This window comes from Rhipicephalus microplus, chromosome 3 (genome assembly GCF_043290135.1).
Source record: "Rhipicephalus microplus isolate Deutch F79 chromosome 3, USDA_Rmic, whole genome shotgun sequence".
In the NCBI taxonomy this organism is placed as follows: domain Eukaryota; kingdom Metazoa; phylum Arthropoda; class Arachnida; order Ixodida; family Ixodidae; genus Rhipicephalus; species Rhipicephalus microplus.
The window spans coordinates 124074743-124089284 of record NC_134702.1 but is presented as its reverse complement, the minus strand read 5'-3'; the positions used below and the strand labels follow the sequence as shown (position 1 = coordinate 124089284).

The window sequence follows — 14542 nt, the reverse complement described above, 5'->3', positions numbered from 1 at the left end:
ATACATACAAAATACTAATCCTATTGCCTTCTCGTACGTGGCTGTTTGCACCACAGTTAGAATTGGTTTGTTGAACGATGAAAAGAGATCGGTGAATTAGGCATTTGTAATGAGTTTTAGCAGTCAAGCAATTTTTTCAAAAGAATAAGCTATAACCTGCGTGAAGACTCGAGGTCGTTTCTATTTACGTGACTGGCTTGCCTTTTTTTGATATTTGACTCAAGAAATACCACACGAATAAATTTGACCACGGACTCGAATGTAAAACTGAATTACGTTGTTTATTACCAAAACTTGCACTTGTTTAGCGGGTTCATTGGTGTTCCTGGCTTGCAGCCAAATGCATCGGAGAACTCTGGCATGTTCATGAAGGGCACAATGCATCTTGAGCGGAACGGTGCGTAGCGTCCCGCTGGTATGCTGTGCTGAGCACAAAACGTCAAACAATGACTGATGAAGAAAAGCTGGTCTGATGACATGTTCAGGCCAGGAAGTGTCACGCTCTTGAATTCTGGGGACAATGAAGAGTAGGCTGCATACCCAAACACGGCTCCCACAAGGTCGCATATGTTTTCAGAGTCCTTCACGTCGACCAACTCCTCTTCCTGTTTGTTTAATGACAGCTGCGAAAAAGGATCACACAACGAACATTATTACATAACTAAGTGGCAGTTTGTTTGAAATAGAACTAGAGGTTTTCAAGGTAGAACGATGCAGTTAGTCCTCGGATGCTTTCGATGCATTTTGGTGTGCATATATGTAGACCTAGCACCAGAAAATCAGTCAACTCCTTGAAGATCCTGCTGGGTTCTCTTGCAAACTATGTGTCTATTGGCAGAATGGTGAGTGTTAAAATGCACTAAAAACAAAACAAAGCATGGAGCTAGCTACATGACTGACTGGCCGCTGAGAACCTTACAAACTTTAGGGACATCAAATTGCAGAGCAGAAAAAGCAAGTGCCGATAGGCAAGAAGTGAACGTTGGTATATATTTTTAAAGTATAACTTAATATACAAAAGAGGGTAAGTTCTGCAACAGCATCAGAAATGTAATAAAATAACCTGCGTATTTACTCTCTTTCGTAAACAGTCAAGGTGACCGCTTGGAAGACCGGGCGAACTACCCTGGTGTTCACTTCGAGCAAGTTTCCAGCTCGTCGCATTATACAATATCACTCCATAGATGGAAAACAACAATAGATAAGCAGGAACTTGAGCACAACTCTATAAACCACGAAACACACAATGAATCTTTCGTTTTAGCTGAACTACATGTATCGCTAAGCTACAACAACAAATATGTTTCCGACCGCGAATAAAATTTGGAAACACCTGCTCTCTGTTTGGGTTTCTGCTGTTTAGGTTTCTGGCAAGGCGCCGACTTCTTAGAAAGAAGCCATTGTTAGTTAAATTAGTTGACGTTGAAAGTTACTAGACATGAAAAGGATCCATCTTCCATTACCACTCACACGCTAATCCCCAATCATAGGTAATTTGTGTAAACATTTAGGAAAAAAATATTTGACCAACGGCTTCTGCATTTTATAAAAAAAATGATATGCTGGACCCATACCAATACAGATATCAAGAGGGTAGGTCTAGGTCCCTCACTTATCATATCTCACGTGTCGATGTGCAAATTTATGACACTTTTCTCGATAATCACTACTTTCTTTCACTGTTCATCGATGTAGAAAAGGCTTATGACACTACCTGACACTTTGGTGTAGCGCGATACGTGTCAAAATAGGTGTTTGAGGCATCATGCTGGGCATAATCAGAAGTGCCTTGTTCAAATGCACGTTCTGTGTCTGAGAGGGCAGTGTTTTGTCTGGAACTTTTATCGAAGAAAATGGGGTGCACCAGGGTGGCGTCCTGAGTTGCGCACTTTTTATCTTCAATATGAATTCTCTGTGACAATGCTCCTCCACACAATCTGTTTTACTTCAGGCATGTCAACGTCATGCAGATTGGTTTTAAATCATGCAGCCTAACAATGTGGGATCTGCAGATAGAACTTGCCTAAACAAGGTTTCCAAATAGGTAGATGAAATGATAACAAGATGGAGCGAATTCGGAAAGAAGCGCGTGCGTGTTGTTTCCCGGAAAGAGAGGCATTCCATTCAATCCCGACATCTACTTACATGGTCAACGCCTGCCTCTAAAGCCCGAGCATAAATTTTTTGCCCTAATATTAAATACCAAAGTAACATTCATATTACACATCAAATTCATAAAAAGTGCTTAAAAACCATGAATATCCTGAAAGCGTTGGCACGCGTTACATAGGGTAAAAACAAATAAAATGTCTGATGAATATACATAGAAGCTTACATAGATGCTTACATACGCCCCTGGATTAAGGGGCGATGTCTTATTTCACGACACAAACGTCATTAAAGATGCTGAACCCTGTTGACCACCTCGACATTAGCTTTGCTACGGGTGCTTTTCATACTAGCCCGGTAGACAGCCTTTATGTTGACCCTAATAAATAGGCACCCCAGCTCCAGTGGTTGTATTTATCTTCTTGGCACCTCGTTAAAAAAAGCGACAATAACAAATACTTTTTTCGCTCCACCATCACCTATTTATCCAGTTATGTCCTCGTTAACAACCGCCCTGCCATAAGATGCGCTTCGTGTGGGGGCTCCGGTGGAAGAAATGAGCGTGCCCTACAAGAACTATTTGGCTGCTACCGCTGCATATGCATCACAACGGCAGTGGAAGCTTATAGTTGCATTACATCATTTGTAGATGTTACTTGGCATGCATCTATTGCGTGTATCCGTACACATTTTCTCGAACTTCAGAATGAATGCTCATGCCCTGAATACCTTACAGATGGCTCAAAGATTCACTCCTCAGTGTAGTACGCTTGGTCACTCCTCCTTTTGCTGATGTCCGTACTCTGCATCCTAACACCAGAATCTTCACAGCAGAAGCTCATTTCATACTGGCAGCCGTAAAATACATAAAACAACTAAATTAACAAAGTGAAGTAATATTCACCGGCGCCCTTAGCGTCGCGAAAGCCCTCAAAACTCTGAAAAAAGACACAAATCCTGTCCTAGTCTCGTTTTAGTCACTCCTGTGCAGGTACTATACACTAAAGAAGCATACCGTTCTGTGCTGGGTGCCCGAGAATAGAGGTACCCGGAAACGTGTTGGTTGACCAACTTGCTGAATTCCCGAACGAAACCACTCCAAATACATCAGTAGCTATACCTGAGCTTGAATGGAAACTTTTCCTCAAACGAAGGGTGCAGGCTTATTGAAAGAGCATGGGAATTACGCACACATAAAAGAAATACGCTGATAAAATCACAGCCTAGTCAGTGGCTGCCAGTATCAAAACCTTGCCACACGGAAGTGACAGTCACAATGTTAAGAACAGGAAACAAACAGTACACAATTACACTTTCTCTCCGGTGGTGACTCACTCATGCGCGATAAATGCGAATAACTGTGATTTTTCGGACCTTGTGCGTTCCGGAGATACCAGCGCAGGAGCTTCTCAGAGAGCGTACGGTGGCGGATTGATGTCCATAACATAACGCGATCACCCTGTGCGTACTCGTCGTAACATCACCGTATATTGTAGAGTAGGGTGCTGGTGTGCTGCTGCTCTTTTATGCGTGTTGGAGGTGAGCATCCTCGGCGTGTCAAAAGAAAACGGTGACGTCAGCATCGATTCTCCCATCGTCCATGTGTGGCAACATCAAACCCAGCATGGCCGCGACTGGGCGGCTGAAGACAAGCTCGAAAGGTGTCATTTGTGTGGTCTCCTGCCTTGCGGTGTTGTGCACGAATGTGACGTAAGGGAGAATTTCGTCCCAGGTCGTCTGCCGGTCGTCAACTCAAAGCATGTCGAAAAGGGTCTTGTTCAAACGATCCGTGAGGCCGTTTGTCTGGGGGTGGTATGCTGTCGTGCGCCAACGGACAGTGAGGCTAAGGTGTAGCATCTGCTGCTTGAGATCTGCCGCGAATGCCATACCTCTGTCGGTGATAAGAACCTCGGGTGATATCTAAGAACGATGTTTTCCACAAAGAAGCCAGCGACCACGATTGAATTGACGGAAGGTAATCCCCTTGTTTCGGCGTAGCGTGTTACGTAGTCAGTTGCTACAACTATTCATTTTTTTCTGGTGGTCGACGTTGGAAAGGGACCAAGCATATCCATCTCCGATTTCTGCAATAGCGTCTACGGTGGGTCTATTGATTGCCGGAGGCCGTCGGGCTTTGTAAGAGGTGCTTTTTGACGTAGCCAATCGCGACAAGTTTTCACGTAGCGTGCTACGTCCGCTTTCAGGCGTGGCCAGTTGTATCTTTCTTGGATTTGTTGCAGTGTTAGAGGGAATCCAAAGTGTCCTGCCGTGGGCTCGTGTGAAACGCTCTTAAAATCTATTGCCGCAGAGTCATCGGAACGACGACTGGGTTTATTATTTTGTACAGCATGAAGTTCTTCTTGACAAGGATGTTATTGTTCAGACACAGGGACGAAAGAGCGTGACGGAACGTGTTTGCAGGCGAATCAGTCTTGTCTTCGATGTAGTAAAATGCGCCGTATAGATAAAGATCGGCACGTTGATCCTGTGCGAAGGTGTCAATACTGATATGGCCGAGAAAGGCATCGTTGTCATCTTAACAGTACAGAGCAGAATCAACGAGAGCTTTCGAACGGCAGTCAACGCCTGTGTGCTTTTATCCTGACTTAACAACGACGGTCAGATTGAACACTTCTAGTTTCAGGCTCCAGCGAGCAAGGTGACGTGAGGAATTATTCATGTTTACCAGCCAACACGGAGCGTGGTGGTCCGTGACAATCTTGAAGTGCATCCCGTCAGGATATGACCGCGCTTCTTTTGAATCAAAACCGCGCGGAGACCTACGCCATTTGCACGTGGACCTTAGTGTCCATGTGAACATCCTAGTGGCCTTGTATTGGTGGCCACTGGAAGAGCCTTTGAATTTTGCGAAGAACGCCGTCGTCAGGCTTTTCACGCGCTTTGGTAAGGTGGGTGAGAAGTTCTGCGATGCATGAACAATCTCGTACAAGGCGCCTGTAATACGTGCAGAGGCCCAAGAATCTGCGTACAGTTTTCTTGTCGCGAGGCGTTGGTAAATTTTAGATGCTCTAATCACCTCCAGCGCGGTCCGTAGCCTGTGAAGATGCTCGCCAAAGGAAGATGCGAAAACGACAACGTCATCGAGATAAACGAGGCATTATTGCTCTTTCAGGCTGGAAAGCACTGTGTGCATGACGCGCTGAAACGTGGCTAGTGCAGAGCATAGGCCCAATGGCCTAAATTTGAACTCATATTTCCAGTCTGGTGTGATAAATGCAGTTTTCTTACAGTTCCTCTCTTTCATCTCGATCTGCCAGTTATCACTTTTATAAAAACTATTGAGAGACGAAAGAAGCGCCACACGCCATCGTTGATGGTTTCGAAACCCTGCTGTTTATTGCGATGAGAAAGACAGTGGTAGGAGTTAGAGATTACGTTGTTGCCAGATGACTATTGAAAACAAGCTCATTGAAACTTTTACATAGCCCCCCCCCCCCCCCGATCCCCAATGAGCTTTAGCTCATTCACGTAAAGATTCCAGAGGATACAAAAGTTGCACTGGTCTTGGAAGCACAGTCCTACTTGGTAGACGCACCACACAGGCCCTGATCCACCCATCAAGTTCAATTACCACCTTGTCGACCACTTCTATCTTCCATAGTGGTCGCTGGCATAGATGCTCGTAGACAAACACCACTGTGCCCTCTTGGATGGCGTTCGACGGGGTCGGTACGTAGAAACGAGCGCTACACGGACTATTCAGGTATTCTTTCTGCCATCTTAGCCAGAAATAATGTGTCTTGCTTTGTCAGTATTTTCAATTTTTTCAATATTGTTAAGTTGTGACGCAGCGTCTTGACACGTCGATGTGGGCAGTGATGTCAGGCGCTTGCCAACAAGAAAATAAGAAGGGGTGAGAGGTTCCACTTCAGTGGCCTTTGTATAAACATATGTCAGAGGCCTAGCATTGATGACTGCTTCAACCTCAGTGAGGATTGTCGCAAGTTCCTCGAATGTGCAGTAGCTATTTCCCAAAATCTTTCTTAAGAGAGGCCTTCACAGATCCTGCCCATCTCTCTCAAAAGCCGACTCACCATGGGGCTCTTTTGGCGATGAATTGCCACTGCTTGCGATGCTGAGGAAAATAATTTCGGAGTTCTTTCTCACGTATGGTTCTCCACAACCTCCGTATGTCACGTGACGCTTGCTAAAAGGTTTGTGTGTTGTCTGAGAAAACAACTCGACACATTCTTCTTGCCACGAATCTTCTGAACGTCTTGAGAAAGCTGTCGATTGACATGTCTGTTACCAACTCAAGGTGTATCGCTCTTGTGACCACACATGTAGAGGAGAACGTAAGACTTCTTGTTTTTGCACTGATCGTTTGTGTAAGGCTGGCCAGCCAAATCTATGCCAGCAACTTTGAAAGGCAGTGCCTTCGTTACTTTCTCAGGAGGCAAAGGAGCCGCTTCTTCAGTGGCGGCTCTGAGTTGAAACGTTCACAGGTCATGCATCTTTTCAGCGTTCAATTGACTACTACCGGCCCTTCATTATCCAGAATTGTTCTCTTAGTTCTGTAAGCGTTTCTAAAGGCCCCGCATGTAAAAGACGCCTGTGCGTTCCTACAAGTAATAGGTCAACATGAGGATGATTTGAAGGGAGCAGAATCGGATGCCAGGTGTCGTAAGTCAATTCGGCATTTTTGAGACGTCCCCCAACTATCAACACTTCAAGACTCTCTAGCAATACATTCAGATTACGTAAGGGTGAGCCCTTCGGTATTCTTGCTGAGTAAGAAATGCACTGAAGTTCTTCGGGAAAAGCCTCACGTTGCACCTCTCTTATAAGACATATCTAAGCCTTGTTTATTTGTTCGGTGGTCCGCAATTTCTTCTCTTTCGCGAAAGGACACGTGGAGTTGTGCACAAATCGCTGCATCCATGCGACAACTCTGATCAGTTTAGTCAAGGAAATAAACTGCTTGAAAGCAAGACTGAGTTTTTCCACCGACTGCGCAACAATGTGAATGCACACTGCCTTTTTTTTCTTCTTCCGCAGGTATGTCTTCACAGATAGTTTCACTGCGTGGCCAATCAGAAGAAGGCTTGGAGAGTCATGAAGGTCCATGCCACCGAACCATAGTTATTTTGAGCACTTCCGATGAAACTCATTGTGTTAAGAGGTCAGATGCATTTTCTGCACCTGTGCAGTGGTTCCATTGGTCTGGATCTGTGAGCCGCTGGATTTCCATCACTCAGTTGGCCACGAAGGGTTTACACGGTGTCACAGAGCCTCGGAACAAGTGAAGTGCTATGATTGAATCTGTCCACACAAACCACTCTTCCACTTGTAGTGTAAATGACCGGTCCAGGTAGTCTTTCGGTCGGGTGCCCATTAGCATATCCATCAATTCAAGTGTTGGAAGGGAAAGCTTCTTTAGTGGGGCTACTCTCAATTTTGACAAGATCAAATGTGCATTGTGAATGCCCAGTTGACAAATATGCAAGTATGCAACTGCTCCATATGCCTTGGGGCTTGCAGCAGTAAATACATGAATCTCTATCTTGTCGCCTTCAGCACTGACACAACATCTTGGAATGGTTTCCGCCGTTAATTGATGCAGTGCAGTGTGCCATTGCATACACACTGCTTGCACCTCTTCTGGCAATGTTGTTTTCCAGCCACACCTAGCTCCCGGAGTTTTTGGAACAACAGTTTGGGAGTCACACTGACTGGAGAAAGCAGACCTAGTGGATCAAAAATACGCGCTGAGGCCTGAAGAAAAAATCTTTCGGTGTTGCAGTTTCTGTCAAGAAAGTCTAAGATCGGTTCTGTAGAAAAGGCATGGTAATCGTCTTCTTTATCCCACACAAGACCTAACACATATATAGTACTGCTCGTGTGGAACTGCACTGTGTTCGTGGGACATCCAGTTCCTTCATTCCGAAATATCTCCTGCAACGTTTTGGAATTTGAGTTCCACTTTCGAAGGAACATGCTTGCCCCTTTCATTACGCCCAGTGATTCTTGATAGAATTCTTCTGCTGCTGCTTCCGTGACGGCACCTGCGATGAGGTCATCGACGTAGAAGCTCTCAGCCAGTGTTCTTGCTGCGCCCGAAAAGCTGTCCATCATGCCGAGATGGTTACGTATCGTGGCAGCAAGCAAAAATGGGCTACTGCCAATCCAAACGGGACTCTTGTCATCCTTCAGACTTCAAGTGGCGGACTCGGTTTTTTCCTAGTGGGTACTCCTGCATACCAGAGGAAGCGTACGGCAACTTTATCTTCCTTTCTCACCTTTCTCAGTGACAATTGTAAAAACGCCTTTTCAATATCTGCACTGAGTCCAATGCGGTGCATTCTGAAATTGAGCATGAGCTTTAAGATATTGGGGTTTAGGTTTGGTTCTGAATCCAACGCTTCATTCAGTGACACGCACCTGGTTTCGCTCGACGACGCAACAAAGACCACGCGGAGGCTTACATGCCTCACTGAGCGCAACACCGCTCAGTGAGGCATGTAATACAATTTGTTTTATGCTTACTGCGTTTTTCGGAAGCCGCTCGGCGAATCCTTGTTCAAGGTACTGGCGCATGGCCTCGTCGTACTACAGCAGCATTGCCTCATCTTTCAACAACTTCATTGTGAGTCTGGCCAAACATTTTTTTCGGAACATTCTTCTTTGTCAGCAAGATGAAAATCCATGGGTTTCCAAGGAAGAGCTACTTCGAAGTAGCTCTTCCTTCCAATAGAAGTAGCTCTTCCAATGGAAGACACGATCGTGTCTTCCATTGGTGAACTTAATGAAGGACTCGAAAGCCTTATCAACTTCTTCGAGCTCCTGTTTATGTGGAACTTGGTCCACAATAACCATGCTTTTGAGCTCCCAGAAAGATTTTAGCTGAGTCGGCATTGCGCGTTTGTTTTCCGCTACAACAGCTCGAAGGGCCTCTACCATTGCACTGGTGTTGCTGTACGGCACTGTTCCCTGAAGTGCCCACCTAAAGTGAGTTTATTGCAACTAGGCCCCCCTGAAGCTTGTGCATTTCGCCGGTCACTATACTCCAATAGCAGCAAGATGGCAAGTTGGGCCAGTTGGATTACATCATAATTGAAAATTTTGTTGAAGCGCACTAAAAAACGGACGGAGAGAAGAGGATGACAAGGGTGAGGCTGACGAGGGTGACAAGTACAGCAAGCGTTGACCTTGTTAGCCTCTTCTGTCTGTCCGTCTTTCAGTGCGCTTCAACAAAATTTTCAATTACGAACTCCAATAAAAATCACCAATCAATATACCAATGCCATTTTGCTATAATTTTGCGGGCGGCAAGGTAACATCAGCCAGACAAGCCACTTTCATTTTGAACTCTTTTATCACCTTCTAGGGCACAAGAAGCTCGTCCGAACACATCTCAGAATCTCCAAGGCCTCGAGGAAGTGCTCTTTTCTGTCACACTGAATCCTCAACCGAAGCTGTACTCACATGTACCATTTCTTTATGGCATTGTCTACTCCTCCAAAAGGAAATATGGTTGTGCCTCCTCACCAAGTACTTCCATATTCAACTGACATGAGAGTTCTTGTGTCAAAAATGTTCTCGGGCTTCCGCCATCAAATAGTTCACGGGTGAGCAGTCTTCCCTGGGTGCCCTTTGCTCGTATCTGAGCTGTCTTAAGCAGTACAGTTGTCGTTTGGTCAACTTTGCTACCTGTCGCAGAGTGCAATTCGGTTGCTGTGTTAGCAGCAAGCTTCCGCGCAGGATTGCACATTTGAGTAAGGTGCCTCTTACTGCATATTTTACACTGTACTCTTTGTTGCCACATTCTCGCGATGTGTGCCCTTTAATAAAACAGCGGAAACATCGGCCAGCTTTGAGGAGTGCCCCTTTTCTTCGAGTGACAGCGGTGTCTGGCATTCCTTTGTAACAGGCTTCCTAGCGGCACAAAACGCACAAGGCTGTTTTTGTTTGGATTCACTAGCCGTTAGAAGTGAAGCTGCAGACGCACTAGAAGCTCCGGGCCTTTCGTTATCAAAACGTGGTTTTGTGCTACTGCCTTTGCCTTATCTCTGCCCAACCTGCAGTGCCTTTTTCCGGCCATCCAACTCGTTTTTGAGAAAACACTGCAAACTCGCAATGCACAAGCTATCCTCTTTTTTCTCTGCAGAGCAATATTTGTGATATTTTACCACTAGTTCACCTGGCAGCATTCGCAGAAGTGCGGAGGCGAGCATTGCTCCTTAGCGGTCGGTCTGAAATCCAAGTGTCGTGAGGGCGGCTATATTTCGCTGCATGTGGTCATAGAGGCGACGTAGGTCTCTTACCTTGTGCCCGCTTCGTACAGTTGGCAGGTGCGGCAACTGCAAAAGATGCTCCTGAATAAGCACATCCATGCATCCGAAACGCTCCTTCATAAGCTCGATGACCGTATTATAGTTGGCTGCGGTCACTTGTATACTGGCCACCGCCACTGCTGCCCTCTCAAAAAGCGCCGAGGGCAAATACAAAAGCTTCTCTCCGTCAGAAACAGCGTCGCTGTCGTGTATGGCTTGCTGGTACTGCTCCTAGAAGGGCTGCCACTCCGTGGCGGTGCCGCTGAATTGCTGTAGCTCGAGTTTCGGCAACTTCACGTTTGAACCGTTGGCTCTTAGGTTTCGGTCGCGAGTGGCCCGAGACGCCTCCGCTGCTGTCATGGCGTTCGCTCGTTGAGCTCCAGCTTGTTGGTTAAGCCCTGCGACGCAGTTTACTATTCTGTCGTTGTACGTGATTGTACGTGCGTAGTTCTCGTCGACTTCTTCGTCTGACACAAGTGGCTTGACGGCAGCGTCCACCTCATTCAGCTGTGTTAGGAGGGTGCGAAGTCTTGCTGACAGCACATTTATATAGTGTCGCTTCGTCTGCTTGTGCTTATATAGCGATGATTCTGCTGCGGATATCCATTTCATCGCTTGGCTTCTCAAAGCGCTTCGTTTTTTCGTATGTCGCTCCAGCGTGCCTTCTTTGTTGCGTTGCTTTCAGCAGCGTGGGCGTGGCGTCGTTAGGTCTCGGTGTTAGAACCGTGAAGTCCGAGGTGGTTGCACCTCCAAGGGTCGATGATTTAACGCTAAAGTACGTCGGAATGCCGACGCTTGATGGCCTCTTTGTAATGCTTAACTGATGGTGGCTTCAGCTCCCGGGTTTTCGCACCAAAATATAAAAAAAACTACTGAGAGATGAAAGAAACGTCACGCGCCATCGTCGATGCTTTCAAAAGTGCTGTTTATTGATATGAGAAGGACAGTGGTAAGAATTTCAGAATACATGGTGGCCAGATGACTAATGAAAACAAGCTGATGGGAGATTTTAACACCCCTAAAGTCCATTGATGAGAAGTACTTGGTTCCGCAAAGTCGGTCTAGTGCAGAGTAAATTTTCGGGAGCGGGTAGACGTCCTCTCTAGTGATGCTGTTTAAGAGCCGATAATGTTTGTAGAAGCGTCAAGTACCGTCTTTTTGTTTTACCAACACTATGGCCGAAGAAAACTTCGCACTCTTGGAGCGCTGAATGTTGTTGTTCTGAAGCATTCCTTCAACTTATGTCCTTATTGCAGCACGTCCTCGCAGCACATTACGAGAGAACGCATCGTAGCTGAACTTGCTTTTCCAGTGCCAGGTTGGGTGTGGCAGCTTGGGCTAGTTGGTATAACATGACGATAGTTATAGCGCTAGAGCAGAACGATGACACAGAGACAAGAAGGCCACAAGAAGGACATAGAACTTGTGTCCTTTGTGTCCTTCTTGTCTGCGTTGGTGTTAACGTCGTAGCTCGCATCATTAGCAACCACCGATAACGTTTTCTGGATCCAGTCGGAGAACGCAAAGGCATCGCTCACCTCGGTGAAATCCTCCAGGAAAGCCACTGTCGTGCCTTTGTTGAGGTGATTTTGTTCTTCGCTGAAATCACTTATAACTACTGTTGCTCTATCTTCACGTTGTTGCGTGAACCCACGTGTAACGGAAACTTGACGATCGAGAAGCAGCTGCGCGTTTGCTTCGACGATTTCTTCGTCGCGTTATAACGTATCAGGTTCACCTTACGGCGTCACCAGCTTTGGTTTCCCCTACGGGGGCTCGGTGTTTGCGCTTGCTTATGCTCTTGGTACAGTGATGGCGATCGGTAACGACGGAGCGACGGAGACCTGAAGCGGCGTGTGACAGCGCCTTTGGTTTCCCGCAGGTATGCCTCAATTTCTTGAGGCCGCTGGCCTAACAGGAGTGCTGGGGATTGATGCTGTGTCCGGGAAGGCCCATTTCGTGATAACAGCAGTGCCGCAGGAGATGATTGGCTTATCCACAAGAAAAACAAAGTGGTCGCCAATCCGGGCTTTTCCAGACGTCAGTCTTACGTAGTGTGGTTTGTCATTACGCAGATGAACTTGTAGACTGTGGTGGGCGAGTTCACGGTGGGTGGCTATGCAGGCGTGGCGGCGGCGAGTAGGTTTGTTGTTGCCATCTTCTTGGCATTGCTGGACTTTGCAGTGCGGCGGCGTATGTGAGGAGCACCGGCACAGCGCAAAGAGGGGCTGGGCACCTGTTTGTTTTGGTTATATTGGCTGCTCCTAGAGCTTTTTGTATGTCATACCGCACTACGTCAGTGTGTGAAGAAATTTGTGGCTGCCAACTCGGTAGCAGCTCCCGTAGCTCATCACAAACGATGGCACGTATAGGTTCTCGAAGAAACTCTGTGGAGGAACTTCACAAATCGTTCCCGTCTGACAGAGGAGCGTCGAAGTGGTGATCGTACTGCTTTGCCCGAAACTCTAGCGTTTGTTTGTGTTTTCTCAAGGTCATTGGCCTGATTCAGCGTCTGTGATATCAAACGCGAAACCGTTACGAGTCGTTTAACCAGGCTAGCACATAGGGCTCAGCGCTGAGTAACCTCCGCGCTTCTCTTTTTATTCTGCCTCTGTCTTGATAGCGACCGAGTGGATGTACTTTCGTTGGATAATATAGCTATTTCTGGGAATTCCGCGGTAAGTAGTTTGTATATAGAAACCTATGAATATTTGAAAAGATTTGAAATGGATCTGCTTGCTTGCTCAGAGGCATGACGAGCCGGTGCTCGGAAGGTTTGATTATTTCCTTGGCTAAAAAATTTCTAAGAAAGTGTTGTATGCTAATAATATACTGTTGTGTAGAACTTCAGGGTAATTTTATATAGTGGCTGTTGTTACATATTCCTATGGCTTCGTTTTTATATTTTTCTGGAGCACCGATTACTATACTAGCACGCTTGTGCACTAGTTTCATGACAATGCCCTTTTGCTTAAGAGGTCTTTCAAGGCATCGTGTTCTTCATAAGTTCTGTTTAGAGTCATAAGACTCTGTTTAGTTGTACTCAAGATCATCTTTCGAAAGTCACTTTTCGTATTCGTTGAATGCGTTGTTTGTAGAGAAAATTGTAAGGCCACACTTGAAAATTTTTTGGCCGGACTTGACGTTTGCCATTTCGCTCGGTGTTTTGCGTGGTGAACTAGGGTAGAAGAACTATGTGCCATGTTCGTTTAAATATTCAATGTAACGTTCGTAGAATTATTAACCTTGCGCCTATGCTTCATCAGTAATTTATTTGCGTAGACAAGCCTAAACACGCTTACGCTAAAGAAATCAGTTCTGTTATAGCTCTCAGGAAGAGAAGTGCACTTGTTGAAATCTCGGCTCGACACAACCTCTGTTTATGGATATTTTATTGCAAGTATCCATGTTCCCTTCCTGTCATTTATAAAAACATTAGTAATTTATTTACTTACCACCGATCTATGCGATTTTCGCAAGCAGAGTGCCCGTTTAGTGTATTCCTCTTTGAAGCTCTGCGTCCGCCAGTAATAATATCTTGCGTGCAATACGTCAAATACGTGCATAAGTTCATGTCCTATAACCTGCAATCAGAGAAAAAAAAATAATAGTAATGAATGTCGCAGTTCGGCTGCAAGGGCGAATGCAGTTAATGTGACAGCAGCAAATTGGAATGTTCCACGAAGTGATTCTTGCAGACAAATGGTTAAATATACTGTTTGGCGTACCTTCAAAATAATGGAGAAAGACAATACTGCCGGTAAAGTAAGTGAAGTGGTCTTCATACCGCTTGTCGCTTCAGCGCCAGGTTTGCGGTGTCAGCCCATCAGGTAAGAAGGTACGCTTCATCTGCTTCTCTGTATCGGCATAACGCATACATCCACAATCGTTATAAAAAAAATGTTTGAACACTGTGAGAGAGCTCAATCTCCGGTAACTCCTCAAGGTCCTCTGCATGATGTAACTCACCGGTACGCACGCCTGTCAGGAGCATTCGGAAAGCTCTACGGGGGCAAGTTTTTTTAAATGTGCATGGCAAGGTTTTTAATAACTTGGACTTTATGCAGAATATGACGGCAATATCAAAACTGTTCCTTATGCCCCCATATAATTTGTATTGGAATGGAAGTTATCGAAAT

At 45.8% G+C, this 14542-nt stretch overlaps 1 long non-coding RNA gene across 1 annotated transcript; it reads right to left on the bottom strand.

The window, feature by feature from the left end:
* Nucleotides 1-262: 262 nt before the first annotated feature.
* LOC142803327 (uncharacterized) lies at nt 263-14079 on the bottom strand. The gene is made up of 2 exons (XR_012894060.1): nt 13859-14079; nt 263-623 (listed from the first exon to the last, which is right to left on the bottom strand). It is a non-coding gene; the product is annotated as an uncharacterized LOC142803327 (long non-coding RNA).
* Between the last annotated feature and the right edge of the window lie 463 nt (nt 14080-14542).